Here is a 22,041-nt window from a genome sequence, read left to right as displayed (position 1 = left end):
GGTTAACTGTTGTGACAATAGTGTACAGTGTACTGGGTTCAAGACCAGCAAGGGCTGTTTATTTTGTTGCTGGGCAGAACAAGGGCTGTTGGATACAGAGTGGTTAAGGCAGTTTTGAGCAGCTTTAAGCATGTTTGTGCAGGTTTGCGCAAAGCTAAGCGGTGATAATGTACAGTTAAACGTACCGGCACTTACACAGTGTAGGCTTTGGTTACCAGTGTGCAAATGTGCTTAGCTATTATATTGCAGCAATGCTGACACCTGCTAAGCATGGTTCAGCCCTGGTAACCAGTGCTCACATCCCAGTCTGATAACATAGCAGGGTGATGACATCTGTAATAAGTGTATGTAATGCCATGTACATAGCATGCGTCTATGTGCTGTCATTACAGTAGCAAGGGGTGTGAGTCTCCTGTCTGGGACACGTGAGTATATATGGCTTGTACAACACTCTTATCCATGTGAATGTGTTACACACAAGGGTAGTATCTCAAGTTATATGCAGTCACACTGGCATGTAGTGTATCATTACATTGTTACTGTTTATAGTGCTTTCCCAAGCAAGAGTAGACTGCTAATTGTAGCACTGGAAGCAAACACCCATGCATGCATAGATGGACTCTGAGTCCTCACTGTTGTGTTCCTGGTGTGTGAGCTATGTCAAATTATATATTTCCTACTGGAATATGATCTAACAGTTGAAAAATGACTGTAGACTACTGTCTGTATAGCACATGTCAGTGAGGGCTGACATCATGTAGTAATGGCATACCTATCAGTGTCAGACGTCTGTCTTTCAACACATTCATCCTACTGCATAGCTAGTTGGCGAGCTGATGTATGTCAGTCCCTGTACAGATGTGCAGATGCCAGGTATCCATCTTGGATATGTACAGGCAATCTATACTTGACTGACACTGACATGTCTGCCCAGCTGTGTTATAAATGGCACAGATTGGACTCAGCATCCTGTACACACTACATGCCATGGATACCTCAACTACACTACCACAGTCAACAGAACATGCTTGGGTACAGGTATCCAAGACAGACACTAACCATGTTATGTAATACATGTTGCATACACGTCAACTGGAGCACCTCACCGGCCTTCTGCAGGAGGCACCCAGAGGATTGGCTGATGCATGTCACTCTCACCCTGAGGGTCACCACAGTGGTGTCTGTAGATAGATGGCCTGCTGGCACATGGCAGGTGGCATGATACCACTGTACACCCATCCCCTACACTTCCCATCTCTCCATAGACAATAGCCAGGTACACACCTATGGACACCTGGACTGATGCACCCCAGTACTGACAAATGTGTACATGTGCATTACTGAGAATATCAGTGTATGTGTGTTAGTAGACCTGTAGTTGGGAATACCCTGAGGCCTTTCACACCCACCTCACCACCCATTGCCATAGTTAGATGTGGCTGCTGCTGTACCAGACATTACATGTACCTTGTTACGCTGCTCTCCCTAAGGGCTAATTGGGTCTTGCAGTACCAACACAACACTGTTGTACAAATGAGTTGATAGGCATAAGATGCCCACTGAGTTCTGGCAAGTGTGTGTATGTGTGCATGTGTGTATATATATGTAGGGTACAGCATTCCGAGGCCACATACTCCTATTACAATATGCATTGCCACACAGTATTAGGGATAGTGATGTTGCTGCCCATAGAAGAGGCATGACAATGCATCACCCTACTATGCCTGTGGCATGTGCATTAGATGCATATCCCTGTAGTTGTACTCTTGGGATGGACAAGGGGTTGTATTGCAGTCCTGGTCAATATGTGATGGTGGGTATGTCAGAGTGTCATCATGGGTTCCAGTGCATACAATATGCACAGTGGGGTGTGGGTGCTGGGTATACTGTCATTACACCATGGTATCCCCGGTACATGTCCCATGTACCACTGTATTGTGACCACTGTCACCATCAACCATACAGGTAACTGATAAAACTATCCAGCCCAGTTATGCATGTGCTGTGTGCAACCTACCTGTAACACATTGGATACACTGACAAGGTAGTTAGCATTGATAGGCCCAGGTCTCTGTGACGTGTGTCTGACTGTTATGTGTTTGTCAATGTGTATATGATGGTATGTCACTCTATTTATTGTCCATATACAACCATTATATCCTCCATTACCATACTGTACATGCCTGAGGATGTTCTGCATGCAACATGTAACCTGGGGCACACCTCATACTAAAAGCTGTGTGGTGTGTGCAATTAAAGCCACACACATCAGTAGCACTACATGCCTAGATAGTGGTCTAGTCCCAGTGTTGCCAAGTAAGAGTGTGCATGTATGTGGAGGGATCTACTTCAGGTTGCAGAATATACATGTCCCAGGGGGTTAACTATCTAAGAACTGTGTGGCATATGCTAACATGTCACGTGTATCTTCCTGTGGACATACATTCCATCACAACTACTGTTAGCTGTATAAATGGCCTCTTCCACACTGTATAGGTGTGCAGCGATACTGGAGTTGGTATATATAGCTGAGTGTGGCTGTTGTGGACACAGCCAATATCATTGTGGTTACTGTTGAGAGTATCCCCCCGTGTAGCTGGCCATAATACTGTACAGTTCATGTTAACATGTTATGTATTTGTCTATCACACTATCTGTGGTTCTACAGCACCTCTCACCCTCCAAAGGGTAGGGGTTTGCCACCCACACCAGCACACATATGTTTACCATGTTGAGGATTACACTACATTGGGGAAGTGGACATATACCCTGCCGGTACCATTGTCAGTGATCTTAAACTAGCTGACTGCTTATTCTACATTGTATTATTCTGCATAGTCTGGCTTGATGGAATTACATAGGCTACAATGGGTTCTTTGCACAGGTACATACATCCATGTGTACAGTATTCTCTGTGTAGTGCATCAACACCTATGCCTCTGTGTGTGTTATACACAAAAATGTGGTGTGTACCACCCAGTACAACTACCATTGTCCACTGTAAAAGGGCTGCTAACAGCAGCCACCATGTAGTCACCTGTATACACCACCCCCAAACCTATTGGCCGTGTGGCACAGGCAGTAACTGTTATACAGACCTATGACATGTGTTCAACTGTACCCAGGATATGGCACAGCCGTGGTGTCACCACAGTGCCATACCCCATGTGAGATATGACAGCAGACCATCCTCCTGCTGACACATGGACACCTAAAACACAAATGGATAACATTATGGAGACCACAATCACTCAGTGTTACTAACAGCTATAATGCATCATGGCTGCACAGCTACACTACCTGACATGTAAGCATTAAACATTGCTGCTGACAACATGTTACACAGCAGTACATTGATACATTGTAGTACAGTCACCGTGTGCATCAGAACCATATTAGCCTGTCACTGCATCTATGTTATGGATGACAGGGATGTGGCACAAGTATCATCATATGCACAGGGTATGTTGTTGGTTTGCCAGAGACCTAGGCTGGGCCATACATTTGACACCACATGTATGAGTGAGGGGTTTTAATTACTTATATGGCTGTGGTGATGTGGTGTGTATAGGTATGGGGTTGGCCTAGGTGGTTTTGTATTGTGTGTGTGTATGCATGCATACAGTTCTGTCATGTGGCTGCCCTATACAGGAGTTTGTTGGACAGCTGCAGACCATACCTGGCAGAGTGTGCAGTTCACCACCTCTGGCCATGGACACGAGAACTGTGCCGGCCATGGGTTCCACGGGCATGTCCAGTTACAAGCCTCGATATGCTACTCTCCCCTGATGATGAAATATGTTCACTGGAACCAGGTCCCTCCTGAGACTGGCCAGGGCCACGTGAACGTGGCCTGCTGTGGTGTGGACAGTGCCCCCCCTGCAGTGCTGGGGCTGATACTGCCACTATGGGAGCGGCTTGTTGTCCTTACACATCCACGTCAACCTCCAGATGTAGGTCATTACAACACTCCCACCACATGCTCTAGCATGGGCAATCCACAGTCGAGGAGGCCCACCATCTCACATCACCATCTATCCATGACCTCTGTATAATAACGGAGGGCACCTGCAAGATCACGGATGCTGTCACTTACAGCTGAAAAAGCAGCCCTCTGCAGCCTCAGACCCTGTCTGGTGTACTGTTCCGTACATGCCTGCGCCTCCATGACAGCCTGAAACATCTGTCTGGTGGTACCAGATATGGCACTTCTGCTAGGGGCACAATGACCAGTGGCCCACCCACGAGCACCCTTGTACATCTGCCTGTGTGGTACCATGCCAGATATCCAGCTGTCACTGCTGTGTCCAGACACAGCAGCCATAGATACCACATTGTCCTGTGCACTGCCACCAACCTCCAACTGTCCCTCTGTTATGGCCACTGGTGATGGGGTATCTATAGGCAAAGTGACTGTGTACAGGGATGGGGTGGATAACAGGGGGATGACAAATGATGATGCAGTTTTGGCCTCTGACAACCCCGCCTGTGCCTCAACACACCCATCATCATTTTCAGTGTCTGCATGGACACCAATATCAGATTGCATGCAGGAGGAACCCTGACCCACCTCGCCACCTGTGAGGGGAAAACAAGAAATTCACTTTAAGACCTGTATGTCATTGCTTAACAGTACACACACACACACACACACACACACACACACACACACACACACACACACACACACACACACGCACACACACACACACTGACATTCCACCATAATACCTAGCTGTCCCTGGGTTTACAGACTGTCCCAAGTTTATTATCTTAAGTTCCCCATCCTGCATCTCACTTGGAAACCTACACTAATTAATACCAATCATTAATGTATCATTCTTCTAATTGCCTAGACAAGTGACCACAAAACATGACCTGTTACTCCATTACCTCTTTAACTTGATTGGAGTCAGTTTTACAATGCCTCACTGCTGTCATCCAGTGTTCACCCTGGGTTTGTCCAGACATCATGAGCATGGCCCCCATATATTAGGGGCTACTGCAGTCACTCAATAATGTCACGCACTGGAGTGTCATACACAACTATTGCTCAGTAGATGCAAGATCTGTTGCTCTATTAACGTATTATGTGGACAACAGTAATATTTGGATACACACTCAAAATGGATGAGGAAAAGGTGCCTCACAAATAACTTCACCAATACAAAAAAAAAACAAAGCACCTAGAACCACTGTAGGCACAAACTCCAACTTTATTAACACACGAATAAAACCAAAAAAACGCTTAACTTGTTCACTGCATTATTCGTTAACAATGTAACTTCATCAGCAAATGCTACAATAGTTAAAACCAACCCCTTATATAGGAGTATAATTAACTAATTATCCAATACCTATTAAAGTAACCTTTAATAAATTAACAAACAATACTCACAAAGGAAGCTAAAGGACTAATTATAAATACATAGATTAAAAACGTTTAAAATAATAGTAACAAAACATACAATTTAGAGTGCATTTGTGCCAATATAAAAACTGTGTATATAAATAAATAATTAATATATAAAAACTTTCAATAAATAAGTATATGTATAAATAAATATACCCCGGGATTCATGAAGCTCGGCGCAAGGCCGGCGTAAGGTCTCCGCCGGCGGTGCAGTGAATAGCCGGCGCAGTAGCGCCATATGCATATTAATGAGAGTGCACCGCAACCACAGACATGTGCGTAGTGTACGTGAGCGAGCCCAGGTAGGATGCGTCTGGAGGCGTGTCTAGGCCGGCATGAGGTGAACAACCTAATGTGCTGACAGCCACGGTCCGCCCATAATAGTAATGGCAGCAGCCAGGTCCCGTGCAGAATGAAACGCACGTAGAGTATGCAACATAGTACCCGTCCCAAATAAACGGAGAAGCAAATACAAGCCACGAAGGCTTAAGTGTACCCGTCCAAGGAGCAAAGGATACGCATAAGACCGCGTTTGTCCCGCAATGCACCGTCAGTGGTTACACTCAGAGAAGGTGTACAGCAGCATGTCAGCGCGCCGCACCGACATAGGAGCAGCGACTAAGGTCACCACCTGTCCCACTCTGGGTGGGCCAGTCTCTCTACGGGCAGTTGTGTCCCGAAAAAACGTATTAAAATGGCAAATGTGCTAAGATTGTAGGACATAATGATATCCCGTATTTAATGTAATGGTAGCATGAATTGGTTATTTCTGTAACTGAAATACCTAAATGTCACAAGAAACAGAATAAGCAAGCAAACTGCCACAACAATAAGCTTTTATTTAGGCAAACAAGTGAAGTTCTATGCTATATAGTGACCGTGTGTATGTGTCGGCCTGTAAAGTCAGATGTGAGTCCCGGAAATATCCCAGCTTGAAACTGGAAAAGGTGGCAACCCCAGTAGCGACATGGGCATGGTCACCAGGGTTACCAGCTGTCCCAATGTGCCATGGACAGTCCCTGATTGGACAGTTGTGTCCCTGCAACAATCGGAAAAATGGAAAATGACCTCAGATCCCCTGCCAAAATATTCACGCAATATACATGTAATAGTAGTATAAAACATATACATTTGTATATGAAACACATACATGGCATAAGAAAATGAATAAGGAACCTAAATGCTTACAGAATAAGCTTGTAGTATGGCAAACAAGTGAAGTTCTGTCAACTGCACTGCCGTGGGTATGTGTAGTCCTGCAAATTCAAGTTTCCACATAACATGCCCCACTATGGGCATTGGAAAAGGTGCCAACCATAATGGTCACAAGCAGTAGTGAGAGTACATAGCCGGGTAGCTGTGTTGACATAACAACAGTAAGGAATCAAGATACCTTAAACACAGGCAAACATGTGCATAGCAACATATCCCACACCCAGCAACGTCTCTGTCGCATACACTGGATGGCGTATGTTGAAGTGTAATATCCAGAAGCAGAACCCATGCATTCAGATGTAATACACAATAGCCTCATTGTACATGTCAGTCCCACCCATGTACACCTGTGCACCCTAACCTGCTAGCATCCGTGTGCAGCTATACACCCACACACAATGTGCATACCTGAAATGTGGTAAGATGTTTGTGTTAGGCAATGCCATGCGGGCAAATCATTACCCACATGTCACCAACCCACCTCAGGTACAGATATGGAAATGGCTGCATGTGAATGTGTCTGCAGAATGTGTACATCCGCATGTGGTATGTACCCGTCGAAACCATATAGGTTTGCATACGACACGGTGCACATAACTGTACACATGTGGACAAGTCGGGTTGTTGAACCACCGCATCGATGATTAGCTATGCAGTGAAGTCGATCACATATAGCGGAACACATGCCTACCAAACAGGACGTCCTAACAGGGTGCTACAGGCAAAGAAGGGGAAGGTGGGACATCACATGTGGAGAGTAGCGTTGCCGGACGGCCAAATACACACGGTCAAGGTAAAGGACGGAACAACATGCATATGGCGGATGGATGTTGTTCGTAAAATATATAAAAACACATATGAAGTGCCAGTTTAGACTCGAAATACTATATAATGCATTGAATTGTACCGTACAATATGGCAGTAGAACTAAGCCTGCATGTAATTGGTGAAGCTAAGCTGTAGTGTGATGGAATTCTGATCCTGGCAGTAACCAGTACAGCAGGCTTATGTCTGTCAGCATTAATTATCTGCTGGGTTACAGAACAATAAATGTATGTACATGCATAACATCACCCCTTCCCCTGAGGAGGATGGCCTTGTGAGCTCTATCGAAGATAACAGTACAATTCCTTACCAGAGAGACAAAGCAACGTATTAAGACATTAACTGACTACAGTATCGGAACAGTCTAGGGTCCTTGAAACAGCTACAATCACAGAAGGACACTGTAATTGACAAGGCTGTGTTATTCTCATGGGAAAACATTTTAAAAGCATGACCCCAGCACCCACATATGTATAGACTATTGTGGACCATAGTGATGGAAATGCCCTGTGACCGACCACGTCAGTAAGGTGGGCAAAAGCTGATTGTAAACACTATATAAAGAAACTGCTTACTGTATAGAGTCAGACAAAACTCTCATACTTGGACTGTATATTATTTAGCCTGCCTGTGTACACTACTAAAACTGTCTGAACCCGAGCCTCCTGTGTTATTGACTGTCACTTAGAAAAGCCTACTGATAACTACAGTCTGGTTTTAACAACTTATTTGACATTGTGATCCTTGTAATCCCGAATTCCCTTGGTAAGCTACAGGTCAGAGTGCATGGCTGGTTAGACATCTACGCAGGAGAATTTGCCTAAATGGTTCTTCTTGAATGAAAAGACCTCCGACTGAATTGTTGTGTGTAAAGAGGCTGTTTACTGTCTGATCTGTGGCTGAAAAGCGGAAAACTGGATCCCAAGAAGAAATCGTGCAGCCTTAAACAGGAGGCTCAGGAAAGGAGTGTTTGCCTCTTTGTCTCTATTGTAGATCAGGGACCAGACTACATTGTGTTTCTGTTAACAGTTGTGATAGCGGGTCGAAGACCTATCCAAATACTGTTAAATCTGAACATAGGTCAGAGGAACACACAGCAGAGTAAATAGTCATTGTAGACTCTACAATGGATACAGGGAAGGAGACACCACGTGGTATGAGAGAAGGGTACGTAGCAGTCGTGTAGAGGATATGGGAGATTATTGAAGAAACAGATCATGTGATCCGCGTTTGACGGGTGACGTGAAGTATATGCAATCGCAGAGAGCACATAATGTGAGTTATCCAGCAAAATGGGGTAATAAATATGACATTGATGGCATATTACACAAAATATCTTTACTGAAACATTGTAATCCCTGAAAATGTGATGCACATGTTCTAGGGTAAACACCTGTTCCACCCTGAGAGGCCAGTTGTGCCCTGCAAACAAACCAAACAAATGGCAAATGTCCTGATATCTCAGGACAAACATTTCCCAGATATCTTTCAAAATGGTAGCATAAAACAGTAATTTTGTATCTGGAACAACAAAATATCATAATAAACAGAATAAGCAACTGTAATGCTACAACAATTGGTAGATCTCCTGGCAAAAAGTGAAATCCTGTCCTATGTACTGGCCGTGGGTATGCTTTTTCCTGGAAAATTACACGTTCCGAACACTAATGTCCCACATTGTGCATTTGAAAAGGTGGCAGCCCTAAGATGTGCAGGCGACAAAACAGCGACAATTGGGTATCCGTCATGCACATAGGTGGATTGAGGTAGTGAACCGAAGGGAACAGAACACTACAAATGGCAAAGCATCATACGTACACAGAGAAGATCATAATACAGTAGTACCGATAGCCCCCCCCCACAACCCCCTACCACCTCCGATACCACATCCAGGATATGAAGCGGGAGGGCAGGCTAGTCCCCACACGTTATCCTGTGGCAACAGAGGTATCACAATGACCAAATGTAACAGAAGCTATTGAAACCACATCCCGAACTTGTAACATACCTAGGGACACCCGAGTAAGAAGACAGTCACTAGAACAGAGTGAGGATATCTGTCAATTAATTGAAGTACCGAACCCTCATGCAGGACAGGAAGGCCAGGACCCAACCCCCATAGTGTATAGACCGTGGACACCAGAAGATATCTGTAAAGTCACAGAGGGAATTCCCCATCTACAAAGTAATCGCTGTTCACCATGCAATACCCCTGTATCTTCTGATCGGAAAACAAAGGGGGAATGGTGGATGGTACAGTATGTACAAGCTGTAAATCATGTAATAATACTTAGGGTAGCGATGGTGCCAGACCCACACACTATATTCAGTGCTATGAACACGCCACAGAAGTATCTTACCATGGTACATATAAGCTATGCTTTTTTTGCAATACCTATACATCCAGATAGTCCGTATTGCTTTGCATGTACATTCAGGGTAACAGATACAGCCATACCCGGCTATCGCGGGGATACTGTGAAAGTACAATGATATTCCCACAGGAGATGGCTAGCTACATTCCGGTGTTAACTCCACCCGGGGCCAGTCAAGTTCTACTTTATGTGGATGATATTCTGCTTGCGGCCCCTACCCAGCAGCAATGTATGGAAGATACAATAGCATTGTTGAGATATTCAGCAGAACAGGGACATAAAGTAAGCAAGCATAAATTGCAACTACAGAGAATACAGGTCAAGTACCTGGGATATGTGGTATCCAAGTAGGGTAGAACATCACATGACGATAGGAAGGTAGCAATTTCATAAGCACCCAAGCCAACTAACAAGAAGGGAATGAAGTCCTGTCTGGGCCGACTAACATTTGTCAAAGCTGGTTACCAAACAATGCTTTGGAATCCGCTGTATTGTCTGCCTTAATCTTTAATACACCTATGGCAGCACAACACATACTACACTGGATTACAGTAGCAGAAACAGCTTTCTGCAGACTAGAACGATTGATAGCTTCAACATCTGTAGTAGGTCTCCTGAATAATCATAACACATGTTGTCAGACTGTAGATTGTAAGCGGAGATATATGACGTCAGTCTTGATGCAACAGCATGGAAGTAAGCAACGCTACATAGCTTACTACTCATTGCAGTTGGACACTGTGGCATGGTCAGTGCCACATTGTGTACAGGCAGTTGTTGTAGCACCCATGGCAGTACAGGCCGCGGCCTTAATGTTACTAGACCACCCTCTCACTGTGAGAATGTCTCATGCAGTTGCGATCAGTCTGCTGCAAGAGAAGATAGCATTCCTGACCCTTGCTAGACATTTGTCTTGTTTGACCATACCACTGAGTCAACCTCATATGGTGATTGAACGTTGTACAACATGAAACCTATCAACGTCACGTCCGACACCTGTGTATGGCACACCACACAGTTGCCTATACGAAATGGATTAAATAACTACACACAGACATGATATCACTGATATACCCTTAGATGATGCAGAGGTGACAGTTAATGTATACGGATCATGTAGACAGAGTCCTACAGGAACGAATCAAGTAGGTTATGCAGTAGTTATTGATAATGAGATTGTAGACGCCCAAACCCTGCAGCATAACGTGTCTGCTCAAGCAGCAGAATAGATAGCTTTAACACGTGCTTGTACTGTAGCGGAAAACTGATGTGTGGACATATGTCCCGATAGTCAGTATGTTGTCTGTACAGTGCATGTTTATGAGCAGCAGTGGAAGAATAGGGAATGATAACATCCACCGGTAAACCGATTAATCATGCGCAATTGATCTTGAATGCATTAGACTCCATTCAGTTACCCACTAAAGTAGGTAATTGTAAATGTGCAGGTCATAGAAAGCAACAGGATAACAGTAGGAAAGGTAAGGCATGAGCTCATGCATCTGCAAAACAAGCAGCCTCACACTTGGAAAGTGTTTGTGTGAATGAGGAATGACAAACCTCAGACAGTTTAGATGTAGAAATTTTACAAACAATGCAAACATCAACTACGAAAGCAGAAAAGCCGGCGTGGGTATGACGAGGAGCAATCCTTGAACACGGACTGCACATATCCACAGTGATAAAGCCAATATTAACGTCTAATGTATTCAGATATGCGGCTTTGTGGAGCCATGGGTAGAGACATGTCTCAACAGGGGATGGTACATTTGGTTAACAGAATACCCCTAACATACGGAATTACGAACCACATACAAACATCATGAGCAGCGTGTCACATTTGCAGTAGATATCATGCACAGAGAGCATTTAAACCGAAGGGAGTGAGTTTACCTACACCACCATAACCGTTCCGTACTATTTGTATGGAGTTCATACATCTGAATAAATGTGAAGGGAACAAATACTGTTTAGTGATTACACATATATATAATCAAAATGGGTAGAAGCATTCCCAACCATGAACCCGGATGCAGCAGCAGTGGCAAAGGTGCCAGTAAAATAAAGTATCCCTAGATCTGGCATGCTGTAAAGAAGCTACAGTGACAATAGAACACATGTAGTGAACCAGACAATCACGCAACCTGGGGGATTATTTTGTATTTCCATGAATGTAAATTGCATGTACAACCCACAGTCAGCATGACTGCTGGCGCCATAAAATGGGATCCCGAGAAATAAGTAGAGGAGGTTGGTGGGTGACATCCAGATGAGTTACATGTGCTGTCTACCTCTAGCATTGCTGAGCATGACAACAGTTCCAAATGTAAAGTGCTGCACCCACTTCGAAGTAGTATGTGGAATGGCATATCATGTGCCAGAGTGGAAAGCTGTCATGCCTGCAGAGCCGGAGGTCGATGGCTCATTAGCAGGTGACATGAGAGGATTGTTAACCAATAACACTGTTCTTCAGTTAAAGTCTTTTACAGATAAAGAGCAAACGAAGACGGACGCATAGCTGACACCAGTATCCTGTGTGTATGTCACTGTTATCCAAAGAACTTTATTGGCAAGTGGAAAGTGTGAAGGTCTGTACCAGGTACTGTTGGCAACGCCTACTGCAGTAAAGTTTGCAGAGAGGTCGTCCTGGGTCCACCTCACATTTTTCAAACCGGTAAAGGATATCAAGTCTGATTGACATCTTGTAGCTGATATACCATAGAGCCTGAATCACCCGGGAAAGACTGTATAACAATACAAAGCAACCCCAAAGACATTTTGTTTGCTGTCCTAATGATTATACACCTATTAACCATGTTTGTGTTCACTTTACATTTGCGGGACCTTACCTGCATATAACTACACGGATACAAATACTGATACGTGATGAACTGGCCACAGAGTGTCTTCCACACTTCAACAAATACCTAGGCATGATGCGTGTGCATATACAGACTATGAACACTTTAAATTGCTGTGTTTGTACTGCCATACCTACATCATATGGAGGACTTCCGATGAATGTTGTCCCCTTGGGGATAGATTGAGACTTGTGAATATTTACACTTTGATACAGGTTCTGTGAGATCACAGGACAACGTGGCACTGTACTTACCTGTTACACAAAAAGGAATTGTATGTTATCATAAACATGATACAGTTTCAGTTGGTGGGAGTATTTGTAACATAACTGTGTCTTACGAATGTCATATAACAGCCAAAGATCACAGTACTACTTGTAGCACCATTCATTATTTGTATTGAAACATCATGAGAACAATGTGAAAGGATGTGCAGAAACATCCTGAATTGTATAAACAGTCCTCTGTTAGAGACAGGAAAATGTTACATGCAGAGGTAACCCGCATCAGTAGTAAAGTAGAATATTGTTATGTTGTTTGTGGGAAAAAAGCATATCAATGGTTACCTGGGAATTGGTCCGGCAGTTGTTATTTGGGTTATCTGGCTCCAGTCACATGACATACTGCACAATTGCCTCTGGGTGCGAAACGAACTATAACACATATAGCTTGAAGAACTGGGAACACAGTCGAGAAACCTACTAATCCAGTGGGTGAAATGGAAGCTGTTCTGACATTCCAGTCTTCTGCAAGAGATAAAGGAATATCGATTCATATGGACTTGAGTGACAGCGTCATAACCTGGGCTGGAACACTCCCAGCTTGTGGAGTAGTGAAATCAGTCAGGGAACAGAGGAAGTTATCAAAACCTGTCGGAGGAATGATGAATGTGACTTTCCGCTCATGAACTTGTGACTGATGAACTGGATGCAATGAGAACTGTTGTGTCACAAAATGTAATAGCGCACGACTGCACCGTGGCGGCGATAATTGGTACGTCTTGGCGCTTATTAAAGAAGATCGCTGTGTCCAACTACCACATGAAAAGACCAAAATCAACGCCCACCTAGAGGTAATACAGCAGGTGTCATCCATGGTGGAACCAGGCCCAAACCCACTGACGAACCATTTCCACAAACCATTTGGTGGATGGGGTCAGTCATACTGAATATCATGATTGCCATTTGTGTTGTTCTGCTCATATTGGGAGCATGTGTCTATTGCGGGATACTTTGCATGTAAGTATTAGTCAGGGACTCTGGCGACATATCTGTACCCGAGACTATGTATCAAGACCTGTAGTGGTATTTGTCAATAGAAAATGCAATCCTTCTTGAAATGTACAACAAATTACTTGCCTAGTTAAACGTTCCAGAGAGGAAGAGGCTAGGGAATGAAATAATGTTGTATATGTTTCTGGATAGAATAGAAGCAATCAAAGGAGGGAGAATGTTAGCAAAATACATATTTAAACATATATATGACGTGCAACTTTAGAAGCAAATAGTGTATAATGCATATTATTCTATCTTACAATATGGCAGTAGAGCTTATCATGCATGTAATTGCCTGTAGTGTAGCTGCAGTGTGATTGAACCCTGACCCTAGCAGTAACCAGTGCAGCAGGTGTATGTCATTCAGCATTAGTCATCTGCTCGGTTGGAGAATAATACATGTATGTACAGGTATATCTGTCATCTTTCCACTGAGGAGGATAGGCTTGTGAGCTCTAACACAGAGTACAGCTGCTCAGCAGAGAGACAAAGGAACCTAGTAGGAAATGGAGTGAGGACCGGATCTGAACAGTCTTGGAACCGTGACAGAGCAGAATTTACCGAAGTACAGTCTAATTGAATATGTGGCTCGCAAGGTTGTGCTATCCTCATGGGAAAACATTTAATAAGCATTACCTGAGCACTGTTGTAGGAATACAACGTTGTGGACTCTAGCGATGTAAATGCCTTGTGACTGACCACATCATTAATGTGTGCAAAAGATGATAGTATACCCAATGCTCATACAGCTGTAACATGTATAGAGTAAAACAAATGTCTAAACTTTTACTGCATAGTTCTTTGCCTCCTGCTGCACAGTAGTAAAACGTTATTAATCTCAGCTTCCTGTGTTATTGACTGTCATTTTGAAAATACGAATGAGTGTTACAGTTTGATTTAAACAACTTAATTAACAGATGTGTACGTTCTAGCATGGGAATAGGTCAAGCCAACCATCACAATGTCCATGTGTACCACATACAAACAGCCAGTAACACGCAGTAGTAGTGCATGAAGGCATACGACTGTGGGAATAGTACAGGACATATGGCACGTGCCAAGTGCAGATGCATGACACAAACCCCAGGATGGGTGTCCCTGCAAAGAGGAACATGTGCCAACCACACCTCCCACAGATGTACCGGCAATAAAAACACATGGCAAACACACAGAAACACTACTGTCCAACACACGACTGCAACGGAGCCTGGTCAAACACCAACATGAAGCATGCACAAACAGGGACTTGTGTAATGTTTGCCTTAACACCCCCCCCATAGGCCAAAGGGGAATACAATGGACATTTGCATGTAATGTTGTGAAGGATGTGTGGTAGTCCTCAGTATCACAGTGTTAGGGACACAGATACACTGTCATCAACTGTGACGTATGTGCACTGTACACAGCATACCTGCATGTAATACAGAGGACAATCATGTGCCACAGAAATATACACTGGAGAAAGAGTATAGGGGATAGACAGGTGTAAATGTGACAAACTATGAATATAGGTTCATACGTCCATAGGTACAGGGTAGGCCATCGTCCCAGGTTCAGCCATAACACTACACCATAGTTAGGATGACTTTGCCAACCTTCTGTGCTTCAGATAAAATACTCATGATATTGCTGTACCTCCGTCAAGCAGGGATAATGATGTAATCCCTGGCCTATACCCGCAATTCTCCATCCAATGGACAACATACCCGTGAACAAGGCTAGGAAGGATGTCTGTCTCACATGTACTGTGATGTAGATCCACAGCATTATGAGTGTCTGGGTGATATATGTGTCACTCAAACACATCCCATTAATGACCGTGACAAGGTAAATGTCACCTGCCCTAGTGGTTCTGAGGGATGCAGATACAGTAGGTGAAGCATACACATGACATATGGGTTGACATGGCCTCGTATGTCAGGCACAGGTCAACACTAAACAGCAGGTATGTGACGTAATGTGGCAGGGGTCCTACAAGTGGGGCAGCATTACACAAAATGATGTCATCCTGCATCTGTACAACAATTAACCTATGAGGGCTTCCCAGCTGCTGTAGGTGTATGGTCAGATACAGTCTGAATGGGGCAATGTAGTAAATTATAGGTGTAACACGTAATGGGTACAAGGAGACAATGACCTAGCCTGATGTAGATGTGAATCCCTGCACAAACAGGTGGGCAATGTAGAAGTCCCACACAACCACGATAGCAATGTGTGTGTTGAATGAATGGTGACCGACAAACTCTGTCCCCTGATAATCACCCCTGTGCTGAGTGGACAGCCACCTATATGCTGGACAGGGGTGACCTAGTAGTTCTCCACAGGTATGATATTGCATTACTTAGCATTTAGCTGTGGGACATGTCCCTGACAGCAGATATGCATATCTGGGAGGCCCCTTCGAAGGATATCTGTGTCAGATGTCCGTCCCACTATGGCACCTGTTTTGCAGTCATCTACAAACAATGTTGCCCATAAAACCCCTGTGTGTGCCTGTACCGTGGAAATGTAGATGTATGACAGGAGTGGACCCACGGAAGGGCCCCATGGGACACCACTTGCGACAGGCAGTAGGTCTGACACGCTGCCAGCAACTATGACCGTGTGGGTTGTGTCACATAGACAGTTTACAACACATTCTGTGATGTACGTGTTCACATCCCAGCCAATGGGTTTATCAACGATACCTGAGGGGTAATGTGATGAAGGCCTTTGCCAGGTCAAGGTAGGCTGTATGGACTGCAACACCCCATCAATGGCCTCGGTGACTGTCCCAAAATGTCAACCATGCTTTAAAGGCATGAACCGCCCTGAACAAGACAAACCGTGTTGGATGCAAAGTATGTATGTCCCCTATGCAGTCATACGAGCCGCAGTATGATCCCTCCCCATGTCTTTGCAGATAGGTCTCCTCATGGTAATGGGACAGTAATAACCAGGCTCAGTGGAGGCATTGGCCCTGTGACGTGGGACTACAGTTGCCATGCGACACAACCTGGGTACCTTACCTGAGGTGAGGCTACAAAGAAATAGCTGTCCTAACTGTGGGTCTAATTCCTCAATGAGATAGTGGAGTACACAGTGGGGTCACCAGCTGGTCTCATGGATGCTATGTCCACTACCCTGGAGAGAGCATGTCCCACCTGTGTGTCACAGAACATTTGGTGACCACAAACCGCTGGTACAGACATCTCCTCATGTGTGGGGGAGGGTGTGGAGATGTCCTTACTGGACTTGTCAGCCTGTATGTTGGCAATGTGTGTATGTTGAGTAAACTCCACCTCTTTGTGAACCCAGTCAGAGCATATGTGGGAGTGACCTCCCAGGTGTTGAGCATAGCAACTGAAGGTGGTATGATTGTCAGCCAGGTCCATGTAGGTATATCTGTGGAATGTGCCCTGGACCATGGCACGACAGTGTGTAACTCTACACATATGATGACCAAGGGTGTCATACCTCACAAGGTGTCTGCTCCACCTTGTAGTAGCCACCTCCTCGTGTTGTACATCCTGTGTATGGCTGGGGTACACCACACTGGATGCTTGGCATTGGTACAATGAACCACAGTTGGGTAAGTGAATGCCTGGTTCATGCAGTCCTGTAGGTACTGGTAGATGGCAAATGTGATTGATGCAGTGGCTGCAGTACTGTCGACCACTGGCTCAGGGTCCTTAAAGGAGACCACAGTAGTGTGCAGAATTGTGTAGTCTGCCTCTGAGCAAGCAATGTGTATGGTAACTGGCAACACTCACAGCAACGGATGCCAATAGCAGAAGCCAATGTCCAAATAACATAGATTAACTTCTGCATGACAATATGTCTTATCATACATGTATTGACACGTGTGTGCTAATTACAATTGCAAATGGCTGGTAAGACTGGCCTAAAGTTCCTGTGATGTACACAGTCTGGAGGTGTTGTTCCGATAATAATGTGGCAATACCTCCCAATCGTGACCTCTGGGTATGAAAGTGGTTGTTAACCTGCAACATTGGATGTACACCATTGGGTTCTGGTGTCGGAAGACATGGTTCCTGTAGCACTACACAGTATGGTTAGTCAAGCAGACATCCGATTGCTGAACACACAGCATCAGTGAAACCCACTGCTCACAAGGACACAGTCCGACAAGCTCTACACTTTACATATGCACAGTGGTGTCCATTGTAGGACCCAAAATTGTCTAAAGACCAGAATTATGTCTTATTTCAATGCGTACCTGAACTCATTGTCATCACAGGTACACATATGCACCGCAAGCGTGTTTAATGTTGTTGATAGCTGTCCATGTAATGCAGCACAGATGCACAGAAATACCCAGGGTACTGGGTCCATAGAACTGCGTCCACATCACAGTCCCGCACACATGAAGGATGTGTAATGGGTACTGTCGATTGTTGCAGTCAAGGGATTCTGGGTATGTAGACTCTGGGCTCGGTGTTGTTTCGCAGGCAATCCTTTGTCCGCCCGTGGGAGGGATGTGTGCGCAGCACCTGCCTTACTCTCCACTAATAATGCAAACCATCCACCGGAGAATGCTAAATGCAGGTGTGAAATGTGTACAGCCCTATACTAGTGTCCAGTAGGCAATTGTCATGGATGGACAACCGTATGGCCAAGATGGCACCCACAACTGCAAACCGGGTAAATTACACAGCGGTAAGGCATAACACAGGAAATACACATAGGGACTACAGTTGACATTCCACATACAAAGCTGGACCGTCGTGCCAACACCGGCGTACACAGCACTCAATCTGCCAGCAACAGAATGAGGAGCACCCGCTACCATACAGCGGAACAGATGTGCGACCTGTGGAACACATACTAATGGCACACACACAACGTCAAGTAGGATATGTAAACTATGGCATTCCCACCTATGAAGACAACATGGTTAAATGAATACATAGGTAATCAACATGTTCTGGTGGTGTTATATTGGAAATACAGTGACGGATATGTCCCATTGGGATGTCTGAGGTTTATATGAAGCAGTTGCTAACCAGCATCTTTGGATGTATGTCATTTGTTCACAGTACTAAATCACCTGGTTATGTAGCACCATGTAGAATGGGTAGTCAAACAGACATCCGCGATTGGGGAACATACACCAGCAGTGAAAAGCACTGGGCAGGTGGACACAGTCCAGCAACATCTAACTTGACATATGCACATCGGTGTCCATTGTAGGACCCAAAAATTCCATTAATTGAATGCCTGCTAGCTTCCTGCATTACTCACGTGATCTCATTGTCGTCACCACGTCACAGGTACACATATGCACCGCAAGCGTGTTCAATGTTGATGATAGCTGTCCATGAAATGCAGCACACATAGATTCATAGATTCATAGGTTATTACTAAGCTAACTGCCCTTGCGAGCCATTGTAAGCCTAGCCAATTATCCCTTGTGAGACTCAAACCCTGCACCTTATGTTTGTAAGGCAAACACCTTAACCATTAGGCCACCCTCCCATGCACAGAAATACCCAGGGTACCGGGTCCATAGAACTGCGTCCACATCACAGTCCCGCACACATGAAGGATGTGTAATGGGTACTGTCGACTGTTGCAGTCAAGGGAGTCTGGGTATGTAGAATCTGGCCTCGGTGTTGTTTCGCAGGCAATCCTTTGTCCCGCCCCATGGGAGGGATGTGTGCGTAGCACCTGCCTTACTCTCCGCTAATAATGCAAACCATCTACCGGAGAATGCAAAATGCAGGTGTGAAATGTGTACAGCCCTATACCAGTGTCCAGTAGGCAATTCACATGGATGGACAAGCGTATGACTAAGATGGCACCCATAAATGCAAACCCGGTGGAATTACACTGCCGTAGTAAGGCATTACACAAGTAATACACATAGGGACTACACTTGACATTCCCCATACAACAAACACAGACAACCAGCCGATGAAGTCCAAAGCAAAGACGAGGTACTGCAGACACCGTCAGTAACCACTCAGAGCACACCAGGAATTAAATGCAGTCACCATAGTTTATTGAAGCTCTTTTCGTCTGCTTCATAAGCAGACTTATTCAGAATACATACAATGCAGTCCAACCTACTACATGTAAAACCCTTAATTGGTCAGTAAATTAGATGTGCTAGGTATTAATTACATGCCTTAAAGGCAAACAAGCAAACAAACTTTACTTGGGTTACAGATTCCACACAGTGAGGACATCAGACATTGCTTTGAAAGGTACATTCTTCATAGAGAAATAGAAATATATGTATATATATGAAAGATGAACCAACATAATGTTTTCCAAATGTCTGACTGTGTAAGCTACATATATATGTTCTACGGATTGTGCCAATATATTAAAAGAACTGCAGACACATAGTAATATAAATGAACCATAATATATACAGATAAACCGTATGATTATGACTAATGTAAAATAGACCAACGAAATGTAAAGATTCACAATGTGGTAATGTAAATATTCATTTAGAAGGTTACTTAAATAAATCAATTCAGACATCCATGTCAAAATACTAACACAAGGCCAGCGAGGTGCTTGCCCTCACATGTACTGGGATGTTGTTCCACAGCATAGTGAGTGTCTGGGTGATGAATCTGTCCCACCAACACATTCTATTAATGACAGTGTCAAGGTGTACGTCACCTGCCCTTGTGGTTCTGAGGGATCTAACTTCTTTAGGTGAAGCATAGTCATCAGATCTGGGTTCGACATGGCCTTGTATGCCAGGCACAGGTCACCTCTGGGCAAGTGGTATGCAACTGTATACATCTGGAATTCTTTCAGTTGGTCAGTATAACACATATTCCTGAGACCCTGCATCTGTTTGTCGATGAACTGTTGGGGCCTTTCCAGCTGCTGCAGGTGTCGGGTCAGATACATTCTGAACGGGGCATTGTACCCAATCATAGGTCTAATGAGTGATGAGTACAAGGGGACAATGACCTCCCTGATCTAGATGTGAATCCCTTCATGATGATGTGGGCAATGTGGAAGGTCTACCTAACTACGTTAGCAACGTGTGTGTCTAACGAACGGTTAACAACAACCCAGGTCCCCAGATCCCTGGTAACTCCCTCTGTGCTCAGTGGATTGCCACCTATATGGTAGCTAGGGGTAACCTTGTTCTTCCTGAAGGGTATGACTATGCATTTCCTGGCATTTAGCTGTAGGCCATGTCTCTGGCACCTCTTATCCACATCTGTGAGGCACTCCTGAAGGATATCTGTGTCAGATGTGTGTCTGACTATGGCACCCAGTTTGCAGTCATCTGCAAACATTGTCACCCATAACCCCCCTGTGTTTGCTTGTACTTTGGAAATGTAGATGCTGAAAAATAGTGGACCCAGGACTGAGCCCCATGGGACACCACCTGTGACTGGCTGTGAGTATGACATGGCGCCAGCAACTATGACCATGTGTGTTCTGTGACTTAGCCAGTTTGCAACCCATACGGCGATGTATGGATATACGTTCAAGATGACGGGTTTATCAATGATACCCGAGGGGGGTATTGTGTCGAAGGCCTTTGCCAGGTTGAGGTAGGCTGTATGGACTGCTTTACCCTCATCAATGGCCTTGGTGACTGATCCTACAAAGTCAAACACGTGTAAAAGGCATGATCTGACTTTGACCAAGCTAAACTGGGTTGTATCCAAAGTATGCGAGTCCCCTATGTCTTTATCTATGAGTTCCATTATGATCCTTCTCCATGGCTTTGCAGATAAGGCTTGTCAAGCTAATGGGATGGTAATAACCAGGGTCAGTGGAGGCAACATCTATGTGAAGTGTGACTACAGTCGCCTTGTGCTACTACTCGGGTACGTATCCTGAGGTGAGGCTAAGATTAAACAGCTGTCCTAAGTGTGGGTTTAATTCCCCATAGAGTTCATGGAGTACACAGCTGGGACACCATCTGGTCCCATGGATGCTGTGTTGACTGCCTTGGACACAGCATTTCCCACCTGTGCGTTACAGATGTTCCAGGATCTACAAGTCTCTGGTATAGATAACTCTCCATGTGGGGGGGGGGGGAATGTTAGCACTGAACATGTCAGCCAGTATGCTGGCAATGTGTGTAGGTT

The sequence above is a fragment of the Protopterus annectens genome, chromosome 12.part0, assembly GCF_019279795.1.
Source record: "Protopterus annectens isolate FY-2018-M chromosome 12.part0, PAN1.0, whole genome shotgun sequence".
In the NCBI taxonomy this organism is placed as follows: domain Eukaryota; kingdom Metazoa; phylum Chordata; order Ceratodontiformes; family Protopteridae; genus Protopterus; species Protopterus annectens.
The sequence above is the reverse complement of the archived record's forward strand: the minus strand, read 5'-3'. Positions refer to the sequence as shown.